The sequence below is a fragment of the Salvelinus fontinalis genome, chromosome 40 (genome assembly GCF_029448725.1).
Source record: "Salvelinus fontinalis isolate EN_2023a chromosome 40, ASM2944872v1, whole genome shotgun sequence".
Taxonomy (NCBI): Eukaryota; Metazoa; Chordata; class Actinopteri; order Salmoniformes; family Salmonidae; genus Salvelinus; species Salvelinus fontinalis.
In genome coordinates this window covers 25,453,721-25,468,918 of record NC_074704.1, presented here as the reverse complement: position 1 = coordinate 25,468,918, position 15,198 = coordinate 25,453,721, and the positions used below count along the sequence as shown (strand labels likewise).

General features: G+C 40.4%; 1 protein-coding gene across 1 annotated transcript in view; it reads right to left on the bottom strand.

The window, feature by feature from the left end:
* LOC129838978 (zinc finger protein 883-like) overlaps nucleotides 1–15,198 on the bottom strand; it is a 91,968-nt gene that overhangs the window by 39,148 nt on the left and 37,622 nt on the right. The gene's annotated exons all lie outside the window — the stretch shown is intronic.

Genomic DNA, 15,198 nt, shown 5'->3' with positions numbered 1-15,198 from the left:
TTCACTCTCATATCCATTCCCTGGACTTGATTCATTTCTGAGAAGATCTGAAAAGATGATTTGCACACATTTGTATGCTAATAGATTTCAGTTTGTATTAACTGCAATGTAGGTTAAATGTACACTTCAAATGCAGCTGTCTTACAACATATCTGTACCTTCTTCTTGATCCCAATTGCATTGTGTCCATGTCCTGTCCTATAAGATTTTCAAAGGAAGAGAAAATGTGTCAAATAATACAAGTATAAAAATATATATATATATATATTGAAAGATAAATGGCATATACAAACAATTGAATGCAAAATAGAAGAACATATTGTAGAAAGCACTAGCCAATACAATCCTGCCATACAGGCCTAATATCACATTTCAAGCTATCTTTGTACACAAATTGTTAAAAAAATTCTCAGGCTGACTTGAAAGATTATACACAACATTTTTCTGCGTGGCAATACTGTGTTTTTGGATTCTGAAGGGCATTTATACAAAAGAGGTAGTCTAGACACTGCATTAATACCATTATGCATTTGAATCCCATCTACAGCTACTAAGATAATTTCCCTCCACAAGGGGGCGTACATGTAACGTTTCCAAAATGGGATAGTATTGTACATGTAACGTTTCCAAAACGCGATAGTATTGTACATGTAACGTTTCCCAAATGGGATAGTATTGTCCATGTAACGTTTCCAAAATGGGATAGTGTTGTCCATGTAACGTTTCCAAAATGGGAAAGTATTGTCCATGTAACGTTTCCAAAATGGGATAGTATTGTACATGTAGCATTATCCCTCTCTCCTACTATTTCTGCCCACCATATTTGCTGAAGAAAGTCTAACATTCACTAGCGTAGCAGCACCCTCCCCCGGTCCTAGTGTCGGCCCAGTAAGAAGTTTAAGATGCGATGGAACGGTTGACGAAAATAAGATATCACAGAAAAAATATATTGACTGATATTGATTTATTTAGGACTAGCTGCGTCCGTGATCACTACCCTTTAACTTTTTGTCTGGAAATTAAATTTACATTTTACTCAACTGCGTTGCCCACTCCAGTCAGCAGAAGGCGGTCTGCGACTTTAAGGCAATGCTGCTAGTGTGACGTATAATCTAGTGGACGGGTCGCCTCTTTCAACAGCAGCAACAGTTATTCAGCCACCACGGTAGCTTGCTAGATGAAATAGACGAACCAATAAAGCTCTTTAGACGCATAAGTGTATATTAGCCACTGTATTTTAAAACCACCACTGTCGTCTAGTTAGTTATCCGTTTTAATTTAATATTTACGGTATTGTTTTTATTATTCATCTAGCGGGCTGGTTAAGTTAGCATTAGCCTAGCTAGCTAACATCTCCAACCATGAGGTCACTAAGCTACTCTCTTGTTAATGAAGAGGAGGTCTGCTGGACGGAGAAAGAAGCTCTCGTCAAAGAGAAGGAAGATGAGGTTATCACAGTAAAACAAGAAGTAGGGGGTGAGGCTGTTACAGTGAAAAAAAGAAGAGAAAGACGTTACAGTGAAAGAAGAAGACTGGTTCAGATTGAAAGAGGAGGAGGATGTTACAGTAAAAGAAGAGGAGGGAGAGAAAGAGGAGGATGCAGTTTTTGGAGGGGAGGGGGAGATGACTGTCACATCGAAAAAGGAGGAGGAAGAAGAGGAGGAAACTGGATTTCTGGGCTCGGTTTCCCAAACGCATCTTAAGGCATCCAATGGTTCTAACGATGAACGGGCCCTGGTTAACACAAGTAAGTACTGCCTTAAAAACAGAGGCACAAACTCTGCAGTTGTTGAACTGATGTTTTATTTTTTTTATGTCACCTTTATTTAACCAGGTAGGCTAGTTGAGAACAAGATCTCATTTACAACTGCGACCTGGCCAAGATAAAGCAAAGCAGTGTGACACAGACAACAACACAGAGTTACACATGGAATAACATGGAATAAACAATAAACAAGCCAATAACACAATAAACAAGTCAATGACACAGTAGAAAAAAAGAAAGTCTATATATAGTGTGTGCAAAAGGCATGAGGAGGTAGGCAATAAATAGGCCATAGTAGCGAAGAATTACAATTTAGCAGATTAACACTGGAGTGATAAATGAGCAGATGATGATGTGCAAGTAGAGATACTGTTGTGCAAAAGAGCAGAAAAGTAAATAAAAACAGTTTGGGGATGAGGTAGGTAGAGTGGGTGGGCTATTTACAGATGGACTATGTACAGCTGCAGCGATCGGTTAGCTGCTCAGATAGCTGATGTTTAAAGTTGGTGAGGGAAATATAAGTCTCCAGCTTTAGCGATTTTTGAAATTTGTTCCAGTCACTGGCAGCAGAGAACTGGAAGGATGTGTGGTGTTAAAGGTGAAATCTGCAATTACTACATCCATATTTTGATTTTTAAATTATTTATTTATAGCCATTGATTCTTGAAGAACATAACGCATGCCTCATGAGCTTAGTTCAACTGTTGTACCCCATCAGAACCCAGAATAAGCTTTTTACTCCAATGTTTAGAAACAATGTAAATCAACACTGTATAGCCTCAAAACATAGTTACAAATATAATGTTGATATCATGGATGGTCAGTCCTTGCATCCATAGGTCTGTCTATGAATTTGAAAGTAGTTACATTTCTCCAGCCCCATCCATCATTTTATTAGCAAAACAGTGGTGGAATTACAGCTTTGTTATTGATTGATTGTTGTGTTTTTTTTAAAGGGGCCACCTAGTATTTAAACAGCAACAAAATGGCTGCCCAGAGACTTGGTTTGGTAAACAGCTGAGGGATGGGGGCTGGAGAAATGTAACCACTCCCAAATTCATAGAGAAAGCTATTGTATCAACCGTAATCCAACACCTAGCGACCTCGTCAAGAAGTTCAGACATCTTGGTGTAACAGTTATAAGGTGTTGGCTTGACAGTTGCTGGACCCAGGTTTGAGTTAAGCTCAGGGCTACCCCCTGAATTCACTACACTATGAATACAAGGACTGGCCATCCATGAGGTCAAAATTATAGTTTAACCAGATTTCGAGGCTATATAGTATATTCTAGAATTCATCCATGATGTCATAATGATAGTTTAACCAGGTTTCTAGGATGTATAGTATATTCTAGAATTCATCCATGATGTCATAATGATAGTTTAACCAGGTTTCTAGGCTATATAGTATATTCTAGAATTCATCCATGATGTCATAATGATAGTTTAACCAGGTTTCTAGGATATAGAGTATATTCTAGAATTCATCCATGATGTCATAATGATAGTTTAACCAGGTTTCTAGGATATATAGTATATTCTAGAATTCATCCATGATGTCATAATGATAGTTCAACCAGGTTTCTAGGATATAGAGTATATTCTAGAATTCATCCATGATGTCATAATGATAGTTTAACCAGGTTTCTAAGCTATATAGTATATTCTAGAATTCATCCATGATGTCATAATGATAGTATATCCAGGTACACTGTGTTGTTACACTGGTGAGTAAAAACTTTTTGTCTGAAAAAAATATATACATTTTACTCAACTGCGTCCAGTCAGCAGATGGACTAGATGCCGCTTAGACCGCCCGTTGTGACTCCGTCAAGAATTCAGCAGAGCAAGTTTGTACGAAGGTCTTGTTATTAAATGGGTACATAGTTCAATAGTAATATCCTCTAAAACCCTCTGGTGACAAACTTTGCTGTCCTGTTTCCAATTGTCCACATGGCTGGGAGAACCTATTCAAGTCAGTAAGTAAATAGACTTTGAAAATGTAAAAAAAAATACGATGTATTATTAGCTAACTAGCTACAGTGCAGGCTAACTCAAATTAGCTACTAAATGAGCTAGCTAGATGGCTAGCTAGCTATCTAACAACTTCAAATACTGTATAGATAGATATATATATACGCGAATGAAATATCACCATCTACCTAACTTCATATTAGCTAGCTATCTTGATGTGTTTATCACTGTAAAAAACAAACTCCAAATGCATTTGTAGGTAGCTAGCTAACAGCCATGGAGGAGGGTGAAAGGATAGCAGCCCCAACTGTCAGTGAGAGAGTAGGCTATTCTGGATAGGGCAGGTACTTTTGTGTTGTTCCTGTCCCTAGAAGTGAGGACGGAGATAATAGTAACATAATATTCAGTGTGGTGTAATTGGACTATAATGAAGTGTGTGTCTTGTGAGGTTTTCTGTCCTCAGATAAAGAGCGCTATGAAAGCCAGTCTACATATGAAGATGTCCCAATGAAGAGCAGTGGTTCTCAGTCCTGGGGACTCAAAGAGGTGCACATTTTTGTTTTTGCCTTAGCACTGCACAGCTGATTCAAATGATCAACTCATCATCAAGCTTCAAGTGGTATTTATGTATTCATTTGTGATGCCATCCTTGAAATGATCCTGTTATTGTCACATGCCACACATGTACATACAGTGGGGAGAACAAGTATTTGATACACTGCCGATTTTGCAGGTTTTCCTACTTACAAAGCATGTAGAGGTCTGTAATTTTTATCATAGGTACACTTCAACTGTGAGAGACGGAATCTAAAACAAAAATCCAGAAAATCACATTGTATGATTTTTAAGTAATTAATTTGCATTTTATTGCATGACATAAGTATTTGATCACCTACCAACCTGTAAGAATTCCGGCTCTCACAGACCTGTTAGTTTTTCTTTAAGAAGCCCTCCTGTTCTCCACTCATTACCTGTTTGAACTCGTTGCCTGTATAAAAGACACCTGTCCCCACACTCAATCAAACAGACTCCAACCTCTCCACAATGGCCAAGACCAGAGAGCTGTGTAAGGACATCAGGGGTAAAATTGTAGACGTGCACAAGGCTGGGATGGGCTACAGGATAATAGGCAAGCAGCTTGGTGAGAAGGCAACAAATGTTGGCGCAATTATTAGAAAATGGAAGAAGTTCAAGATGACGGTCAATCACACTCGGTCTGGGGCTCCATGCAAGATCTCACCTCGTGGGGCATCAATGATCATGAGGAAGGTGAGGGATCAGCCCAGAACTACACGGCAGGACCTAGTCAATGACCTGAAGAGAGCTGGGACCACAGTCTCAAAGAAAACCATTAGTAACACACTACGCCGTCATGGATTAAAATCCTGCAGCGCACGCAAGGTCCCCCTGCTCAAGCCAGCGCATGTCCAGGCCCGTCTCAAGTTTGCCAATGACCATCTGGATGATCCAGAGGAGGAATGGGAGAAGGTCATGTGGTCTGATGAGACAAAAATATAGCTTTTTGGTCTGAACTCCACTCGCAGTGTTTGGAGGAAGAAGAAGGATGAATACAACCCCAAGAACACCATCCCAACCGTGAAGGATGGAGGTGGAAACATAATTCTTTGGGGATTTTTTTCTGCAAAGGGGACAGGACGACTGCACCGTATTGAGGGGAGGATGGATGGGGCCATGTATTGCGAGATCTTGGCCAACAACCTCCTTCCCTCAGTAAGAGCATTGAAGATGGGTCGTGGCTGGGTCTTCCAGCATGACAACGACCCGAAACACACAGCCAGGGCAACTAAGGAGTGGCTCCGTAAGAAGCATCTCAAGGTCCTGGAGTGGCCTAGCCAGTCTCCAGACCTGAACCCAATAGATAATCTTTGGAGGGAGCTGAAAGTCCGTATTGCCCAGCGACAGCCCCGAAACCCGAAGGATCTGGAGAAGGTCTGTATGGAGGAGTGGGCCAAAATCCCTGCTGCAGTGTGTGCAAACCTGGTCAAGAACTACAGGAAACGTATGATCTCTGTAATTGCAAACAAAGGTTTCTGTACCAAATATTAAGTTCTGCTTTTCTGATGTATCAAATACTTATGTCATGCAATAAAATGCAAATGAATTACTTAAAAATCATACAATGTGATTTTCTGGATTTTTTTACAGACCTCTACATGCTTTGTAAGTAGGAAAACCTGCAAAATCGGCAGTGTATCAAATACTTGTTCTCCCTACTGTGTGTGCCCATGCATCTATCAATCCAATGTTATCATGATTTGTTATCAGGGATATTATACTTTAGTAATCCACAATGACCTGGTGATGTAACAGTCTAATAATTACATTGTCTTCCATATTCCTACAGAGACCTTGTAACTGGAGATTCCTTCAAAACGATTGTCTACAGTTACCGTGTAGGGCACTGCAAGGTTGGGTGACCAGGGTCATCTGGGACTGCCTCCTGGAGGAAATCAGGTGTGATGGCTAACTGTGTCCTGCGTAACTTCATGGGGATGGACACGAGGACCAGGAGGGGATCTGCAGCTCGCCGCCGTGTGCCAGAGGAGGAGTCTGCTGCTCTGCAGGATGTTTCAAGGATGGGGTCCAACAACGCAGCAAGAGAGGCAATCCGTGTTCGGGAGATCTTCACCTCCTACTTCTTCAAAGAGGGTGCTGTTCCCTAGCAACACCATAGACTACACTATGCACAACCAAAGGCTCCTTTAAGAGCCATTCACATTGCAATAAGAGTATTCTTCCATTTACTTAGCTATGTCAACTGCAGTTATTCAATTCACTGTTTCTCTCCCTTTGGTTTCTACTTCTCAGGTGAGGGTGCTGTTTAGGTAAGGGTGTGATGTCTGTACAAAAACAAAACAGGCTATTTTAAATCACTAATATTGAAAAAATTTGGAACAATTAGACACCCTATAACCCACACCTACACACTCATGTATCAATCTGATTGATGGATTGTGTTGTGCAGTAAACAGGCTCAGATGTATAACTGTGGCTCCTTCCACCTTCAAAGAATAGGCAAGAGGGCCAACCATTGAGAATAGTAAGACACTTCATTATTTCTATGACTACGCTATATTGTTTGTCTTTGTGTGTCCGTTCATGTTTTTCAGCATAAAGTACTCTGCAGCCACTTAGTGTGGTGTGGACACCAGGTGAGGCCACACACAGATTCCTGTTTAACACTGTCACTTTAACAACCTTATTTTCTCAATAAGTCTCTCTCCTTCACTTCATCCCTCTCTCCCCTTATCCCTAAATCCTCTAGGTTATATCAGCTGTGTCGGTGAACCCCTCCTGCATCTGAACTGGCTACATAGAGGGCACAGCATGATCAGAGGTGAGAGGTCAATTGGTCAGTTCAAATGGGAGTATTATTAAAGAGATGCTTTACATTGAAATACAGAGAGATGCAGTAGTCCCAGAGTTAAGGATCCCAGGTCAGTTTATATTATACAGGAAGTATTATTAAAGAGATGCTTTACATTGAAATACAGATAGATGCAGTTGTCCCAGAGTTAATGATCCAAGATAAGTTTATATTATACAGGAAGTATTATTAAAGAGATGCTTTACATTGAAATACAGATAGATGCCGTAGTGCCAGAATTAATGATCCAAGGTCAGTTTATATTATACAGGAAGTATTATTAAAGAGATGTTTTATATTGAAATACAGATAGATGCAGTAGTCCCAGAGTTAATGATCCCAGGTCAGTTTATATTATACAGGAAGTATTATTAAAGAGATGTTTTACATTGAAATACAGATAGATGCAGTAGTCCCAGAGTTAATGATCCCAGGTCAGTTTATATTATACAGGAAGTATTATTAAAGAGATGCTTTACATTGAAATACAGATAGATGCAGTAGTCCCAGAGTTAATGATCCCAGGTCAGTTTTGCATTTCACCTCCTGATTGATGACTAACAATGTTAGAATAAAAAATAAAAACACAAGGCTTAAACATGCTCTCTCTCCATCTGTCTCTCATCTGCAGATATGTTTTGATGTGAGAGGATGCCAACCCCCAGTCCCATCATCGCCACCTCACCTGCTTTTAAGATAACCTTTGGGCCGGCATGAGACACTATTATGTAATTGTGATGAACTGAGAGAATATTTAGGTAGCACTGTGATTCATTAATCATGTGCTGCCTTCCCTGCTTTTTTGTGCTTACCTCTTTCCCTTTCTGTCTTTTACACCTCTCTCTCCACCTCCTCTTTCTTCCTCTGTTTTTATAATGCACAACAGATGTGCATTGAAGTACAGATTGAACTTGTATTTATAACACTTGGATAATGAGCTTTTCAATAAAGCGTTTCACATTCTCTACTGGTTGAAATGAAGTGTAATGTGATGAAATACTCCACCTATCCTGTGTTTATCAGATCAATGCAGATGAAGGACATTAGATGTTGAGATGAACCGGTGTTAAGAGTATTTACATGATGCATAAGAAGTGTAGTGTTCTGTTTTTTAACATTATATTTCTGTTTATATGAATTAACTAGTTAAATCTTGTTTATAATCTATTAGTTACAATGTGTAACCATTGATGTCTCAGGACCAAGATTGGTAAACACTGTTGAAGTGTATAATTGTAATACATACATGCAGACACAGTCATTCAAACACTGGAATTTGATTCTCCTGGTATTGGATATGACTGAAAAATAATCTCAAAGACATTCATACCTAAACTGCACCTTTATTTGCCAAGGTAGAGTACATGATCAGTGAATATATAAAATGTACAGGCTACAATGTGGTGATCTCATGCATGGTAATAACTACATGTATATACGACTTGCATCCTTGGCACAACATGATAATATATTCTACTCAATCCATAGGCTTCAGTAACTTCTCTGGGATATGTGGGACGCTAAAAATGCAGAGAGACAAATTCAAATAAATTACTATAAAAATCAAACTTTTATGAAATCACACATGCAATACACCAAATTAACGCTACACTTGTTCTGAATCCAGCCAACATGTTAGATTTCAAATAGGCTTTTCGGCGAAAGCAAACGATGCTATTATCTGAGGATAGCACCATAGTAAACAAAGAGAGAGAAGCATATTTCAACCCTGCAGGCGCGACACGAAACGCAGAAATAAAAATATAATTCATGCCTTACCTTTGACGAGCTTCTGTTGTTGGCACTCCAATATTTCCTATAAACATCACAAATGGTCCTTTTGTTCGATTAATTCCATCGATATATATCCAAAATGTCAATTTATTTGGCGCGTTTGATCCAGAAAAACAACGGTTCCAACTTGTGCAACGTGACTACAAAATATCTCAAAAGTTACCTGTAAACTTTGCCAAAGTTTAACGTAAATAATCGATAAAATTCAAGACGGGATGATTTGTGTTCAATATAGGATTAAAACAAACTGTAGCTAGCTTTCTGGTCACGCGCCTCTATCTAACAGTACACTTCAAGTTACCCTCGTTCTGGATGGCCGTACTTCTTCATTACACATAGGAAAAAACCTCTACCAATTTCTAAAGCCTGTAGACATCCAGTGGAAGCGGTAGGAACTGCAAGAAGGTCAATTAGAAATCTGGATTCCCAATGAAAACCCATTGAAAAGAGTGACCTCAAAAAAAATAAAGATCTGAATGATTTGTGGTCCCGTGTGGCTCAGTTGGTAGAGCATGGCGCTTGCAACGCCAGGGTTGTGGGTTCAATTCCCACGGGGGGACCAGGGTTCAATTTCCACGGGGGACCAGGATGAATATGTATGAACTTTCCAATTTGTAAGTCGCTCTGGATAAGAGCGTCTGCCAAAAGGACAAAATTTGTCCTCGGGGTTTCGCCTGCTAAAAAAGTTATGTTATACTCACAGACATGATTCAAACAGTTTTAGAAACTTCATAGTGTTTTCTATCCAAATCTACTAATAATATGCATATCTTATCTTCTGGGGATGAGTAGCTGGCAGTTGAATTTGGGTATGCTTTTCATCCAAACGTGAAAATGCTGCCCCCTATCCTAGAGATGTTTTAATTTTGTTCAGGCTGTTTTGAAGTTGATACAACTGCCTATGATAGCTGAGGTTCATAGCTAGGTTCTGAACTAATATGTATACCAAACGTTTGGGTCCATACACAGATCGGCTAGATAGCTAGCTACACATCCATAGGCATACAGGTATTTTAATCATCCACTGCACAATAAGCAAGAACATAGCTAGCTACGTTATTTCATCTATCTGCATGGCAAATATCAGCAAGGCAAGCTTACAAAATTCTACATTCAATTTGCAGTAAATTCTTCAGCGAGCTAGATTCTATACATCCACTGTTTCACAAAACGATCGCCTGGTTTTCTGGTTGTTTCAGGAGTCCCTCAAAACAACCAGAAATACAATTTCATAGTCATGTCACAACAGCCATAAAGCTAGCCAGCTAGCTGGCTAATGTTAGCTAGTCAGCTAGCTTGCTAAATCACGATTTTCGTAAATTAACTTTATGATAAAAATCCCTTGTCTCTACATTAACTAACATTCCTGTCAACTGTACATGTTTTTGCATGATTCGTTATGACGTTATAATCCCTTACATTTGCTTCCATCCTAGTATTTCTGTCCGCCATCTTTGATCCAGTTCAGTTCTGTGTAGGTGTACCCCTCTCTCCTAGTATTTCTGTCCGCCATCTTTGATCCAGTTCAGTTCTGTGTAGGGGTACCCCTCCTAGTATTTCTGTCCGCCATCTTTGATCCAGTTCAGTTCTGTGTAGGGGTACTCCTCTCTCCTAGTATTTCTGTCCGCCATCTTTGATCCAGTTCTGTGTAGTGGTACCCCTCCCAGTATTTCTGTCCGCCATCTTTGATCCAGTTCAGTTCTGTGTAGGGGTACCCCCAGGGGCGAAAATCTGATATCAACTTTGGAGGGGACAATTACATGAAATTTTCTCAAGAGCAAATCATGAGGGGGACACCAAAAGTAGTGCTGTAACACATAGCCTACGTTGTAATATGTTAAATGTATATTGAGGAACCGTAATCAATACTACTGGATAATTAATAGGTACAGTAGTTAACTGAAGGGTTGTCCCAACTTGTTCAAATGTTTAAATCATTATAATACTACTACTAATAGTTATAGCAGTGTTCCTTATCAGTCCAGTATGTATGCAGGTATTTGTACTTACAACCAGCAATACCAAGAAAGGCCAGTAGGTGGCAATGGTACTGTACACTGTATGGGTGCAGTTTTCGTAAATACAATGAACATGGTGTGATCTCGTCTAAAATAATCTCCATTGAGAACCATCACAAAGTTGGTCTCCGTATTGAATTGACCTTTTAATTTTACTTTTTCTGATACATTTATATAGTCATTAAATATGTGCCACTGGCCTGAGTCTACTACAATAGCTTTACAAGAACAGAAAGATACAAATAAGTACAGTTCTAAAAGCAAAATAACTACTTCAATGAATAACCCAAATAAATCAACCAAAATATCCTTCAGTCAGTGTCTCAACTCTTCAAACAGCAGCTATGGACAAGTATGTCACACAAAGTATGCAATTTTAAATAAAATAACATTAAATAAATAATTAGTAGGTGTACTGTCATGTACTGAAAACTACTAAACAAAATAACAAATATACTATACACCAGGGGTTCTCAAACAGGGGTCCATGGACCCCTAGGGGTCCCTGGTGTAATTGCAAGGGGTCCGTGAAATCAAAAAGTGTAATGAACGTATTCAGTACCACAAGGTTTCCAGTAACTTTACATATAATATAGAGGGGGGGTCCCTGAGGACCGCTCAAAACCTTGCCTGCCTTGCCTCAAAATATGCAGGGGTTCCAGTACCCCAAAAATGGTTGAAAACCACTGCTATACACACTACTGAACAAAAGAACCAAACATATGTTTGTGGGTTTCAATGGATCCAACAAATTGCTGGCATACATTTTCCCTCTTGAGACTGTCCAGCCTGTCTCTATGTACATTACAGACAATTACGCCGTTCAGTCTCTCTTGGCCCATGCTAGCCAGTAGCCAAGTCTTTAACCTGCGGAGTGCACTGAAACTCCTCTCAGCCTCACATGAAGACACTGGCACCACAAACAAAATTCTGATCAGCACCTCAACTTGGTCAAACAACCCCCGCACCTCCACTGGAAGCCTCCTGAGGACCTCTGCTGCCTCTCCACTGCTGCTACAGGGGTATTTGTTGTGAAAGAGAGGGATCTACACTGAAAGAGAATCTATGTTCAGTTCTGGGTACTGATCTAGAGACTCATCCGACTCCCCCGTGAGAAGCACTCTTTCCAACTTTTGCAGGACGTTTAGACTGTCCTGGTCAAAACGGTCGCCAAACTGAAGCTCCACACCATCCAACACTTAAAAAAATTCTGCCCTATAGTAATCCACTGCTTTGCCAGCAAATCGTCTTGAATGCGTCTCAATGGATTCAATAGAGTCAATCAATGTTGTTGCTTTCTCATACAGTCAAAGGTAGCTTTCCTCATTTCTCTTGTCCCTAAGAGATGACCGCACACACTCGACTGCAGCCTGCATACCAGAGACAGTCTGAGTTTTCTTCTGCAGTGAAATGTTTAGACATTCAAGCTCTCCAAGAACAGTAGAGGCAAGTGTGAGGCCCAACACCGTCTTGCCTTTGCTGAAGTGCTCAAATATGCCACTGGCAGTTGAAGCTGTCTTGGATGCAGTTTTTGCCATCTCCTCTAGGCTGCTTAGTACCCCCTCATACTGCCCTAGCACAGCTCTAATAGCAGTATTCCGCACAGTCCACCTTGTTGGACATAGGGGTTTCAGGGTGGTCAAATTTGTATCTTTGGATGTGGCAATTGATTCAAACATGCTCTTAAACTTTCTTGACTGGCCATAGAGGACACCTAACTGATGGACCCAAGAAAGGGAATCCCGGATCAGTGGGGAGGCTGAGCAGCCAGCCTGAGTAATCAGATTTACACAGTGTGCTCCACAATGTACATAGAGGGCTAATGGCTGCTGCCTCCTCATAATTGCCTGTGCACCTGTGTATTTTCCTGCCATGTTTGAGGCACCATCGTAACTCTGCCCACGTAAGCCAGACATGGGCAAATTGAGCCTCAACAACACATCAGTTGCCACTTTCGCAATGCCCTCGCCTGTTGTCTCCGTCACCCTGTATAGCCCAATAAACTCCTCGTGAGGTACAATGCCATGGTCAACATAACGCAGACAGACACTCTCCTGTTCAGCACCAGAGACATCTCGAGTACCATCAACAATTACTGAAAATTGTACAATCGGAAGAGACCTAATCTCAGCTGCAACGCCTCGAATGACTGTATTGGCCATGATGTTCAGAATTTCATTCCGTGCTTTGGGGCCTGTGTACATTGTGGTACGCTCTGTTAACCACTTCAGTAAAATGGGATCATCCTCTTCTGCCCTAAGTTTCTAAAGCTGGTTTAAATTCCCACTGTCATCCGTGTGGCCTCTAAAGGCTTGTCCCTGTCTTAATACATGCCGCACTGAACTAACAATTTTCATCAAGCAATACCTTGCGTCCTCCTGCTGTTTACCCCACGTGCTGGATAACTGGACACTGATTGGATTTAGCTGGTGTGCTGTTACAGTTACAAAGTGCTGGTGGGTTTGTCAGTTTTGATGTGCTGTGAATTTTCCAATGGCTTTTCTCCAGTTCCTAAATCCTGCACTAATGAAGACAGCATCTGCTCTTTGGCCAAAAGATGGCTGGCTTGAAAACCCTTGGCAACAGTGAAAACACAACACTCCTTTTATTGATGGATTATAATGTAGCCAGGGGAAATCGCGAAACTATCTCTCTTGAAGCGTCAACACTCTGTTGGCAAGAGTTTGCGGTTCTATAAATGGTGTGGCTGATATAGTTTTGTGCCATCACTGAGGTAACTGAACAATGCTGTGCCACTGTCCCCTATACTGGTCCTGCTGGCAACAAGGGTGACACCTGGTCCTGCCGTGGCTGTGACACTGTCCTCCGAAGTCTCTTTCCTTTTCACCACCCTCACTGACTCACAGTCTGTCTCCTAGAAAAGAAATAAGGTGTTTGCTGTACTCCTAACTACCGGTACCCAAAACTACACAATTAATCACAACAGCAATACCATTGCCTTAAACAAATCTTAGTTCAGTCACCAGTTTAAGTTGAGAGTGGGGGTATCCATGGCATTTTCCAATTATGTCCCTATTTTACAACTTAAAAAAATTGAGAACCTTTCATAATGTTGCCAAACAAAGACTCAACAAACTTACCTGAGACTCCCTGTCTCTGCCAGTCTGTCCCTGCATATCTGTCCCCAAATCTGCTGTCTGTGTGCCATCTGTTGCCTGCTCTGCCTAATGACATCATTGTGAAACATTTCCATTAGCATTTCACTTATTTCTTATGAACATTTTATCAACTGGTCTTTGAGATATTAGGCTACTAGGGTTCTTACTTTGCGTTTTGGTGTACTGAAAAATACTCTGATGTCCGTCTTTTTCTGCCATTTTTCTACCTGGCTGGCTACACACACACACACACACACACACACACACACACACAGTGTGTAGGTTATTTACAGTAGGAGATGGGCTTCTATCATCTTATCTTCTATCATTCTATATGGGCTTCGATCTAAAAGGTAGCTAGCAAATGTGAAACGGATTGCAGTGACAAGAGTTGACAGCTGTATGAGTTCACCATTTACACAACATATGCTGCAACCTTTCGTAATTTTAATATAGTTTGTTTCATATTGGCTGGCTTCCAACAATAGCTGAATTTGCAAAGCTAGCGAGCACCAATTCCGTTTCTGTCGTGTTTGCTATAATCTTTGCTACCTGGATAAATAAAGGTGAAATAAAATAAAAAATAAAAAGTTGACTACCGACAATTTAGCTTTTGCAACGAGACGATTAATTATATTTAAGACAATGGTAGAAGAGAGTGTAGTTCTGTTCAGTTTGGACTTCAGTTTATCGCTAACCTTATCACAGGGACTTTGAAGCACTCTAGCTGCATGCTGATCTTGGAATAAACTGACGATAGCAAAGATTCCATCTTTGACGACGCCACATAAATGGAATAGGTACTAGCTAGCTTGATGGTTAATGTTTGCTTTAGTTTGCGTGCTAGCTCTGCAAATTCAGCTAGTGTGTGTGTGAACCCTGCCAACATAAAAAAAAAACATTGCTATGGCCGATTGACTTGATAAACCTCACGTTAATTACGTGCATTGAGTGCCTTTCACACAGTAGATATGAACCCTCTTTTACCTTGCCAGCTAAGGAACTGGCAGTGGATCAAACCATTGTTAGGAAAAGGGCAGGGGTCGCAATCTTTTGAAACTTACAAACGCGCTATTATGTGTCTATAATCAGCATAAGTGCTTTCATTGCATATTATTAATATTATTGAAATTACATAGTT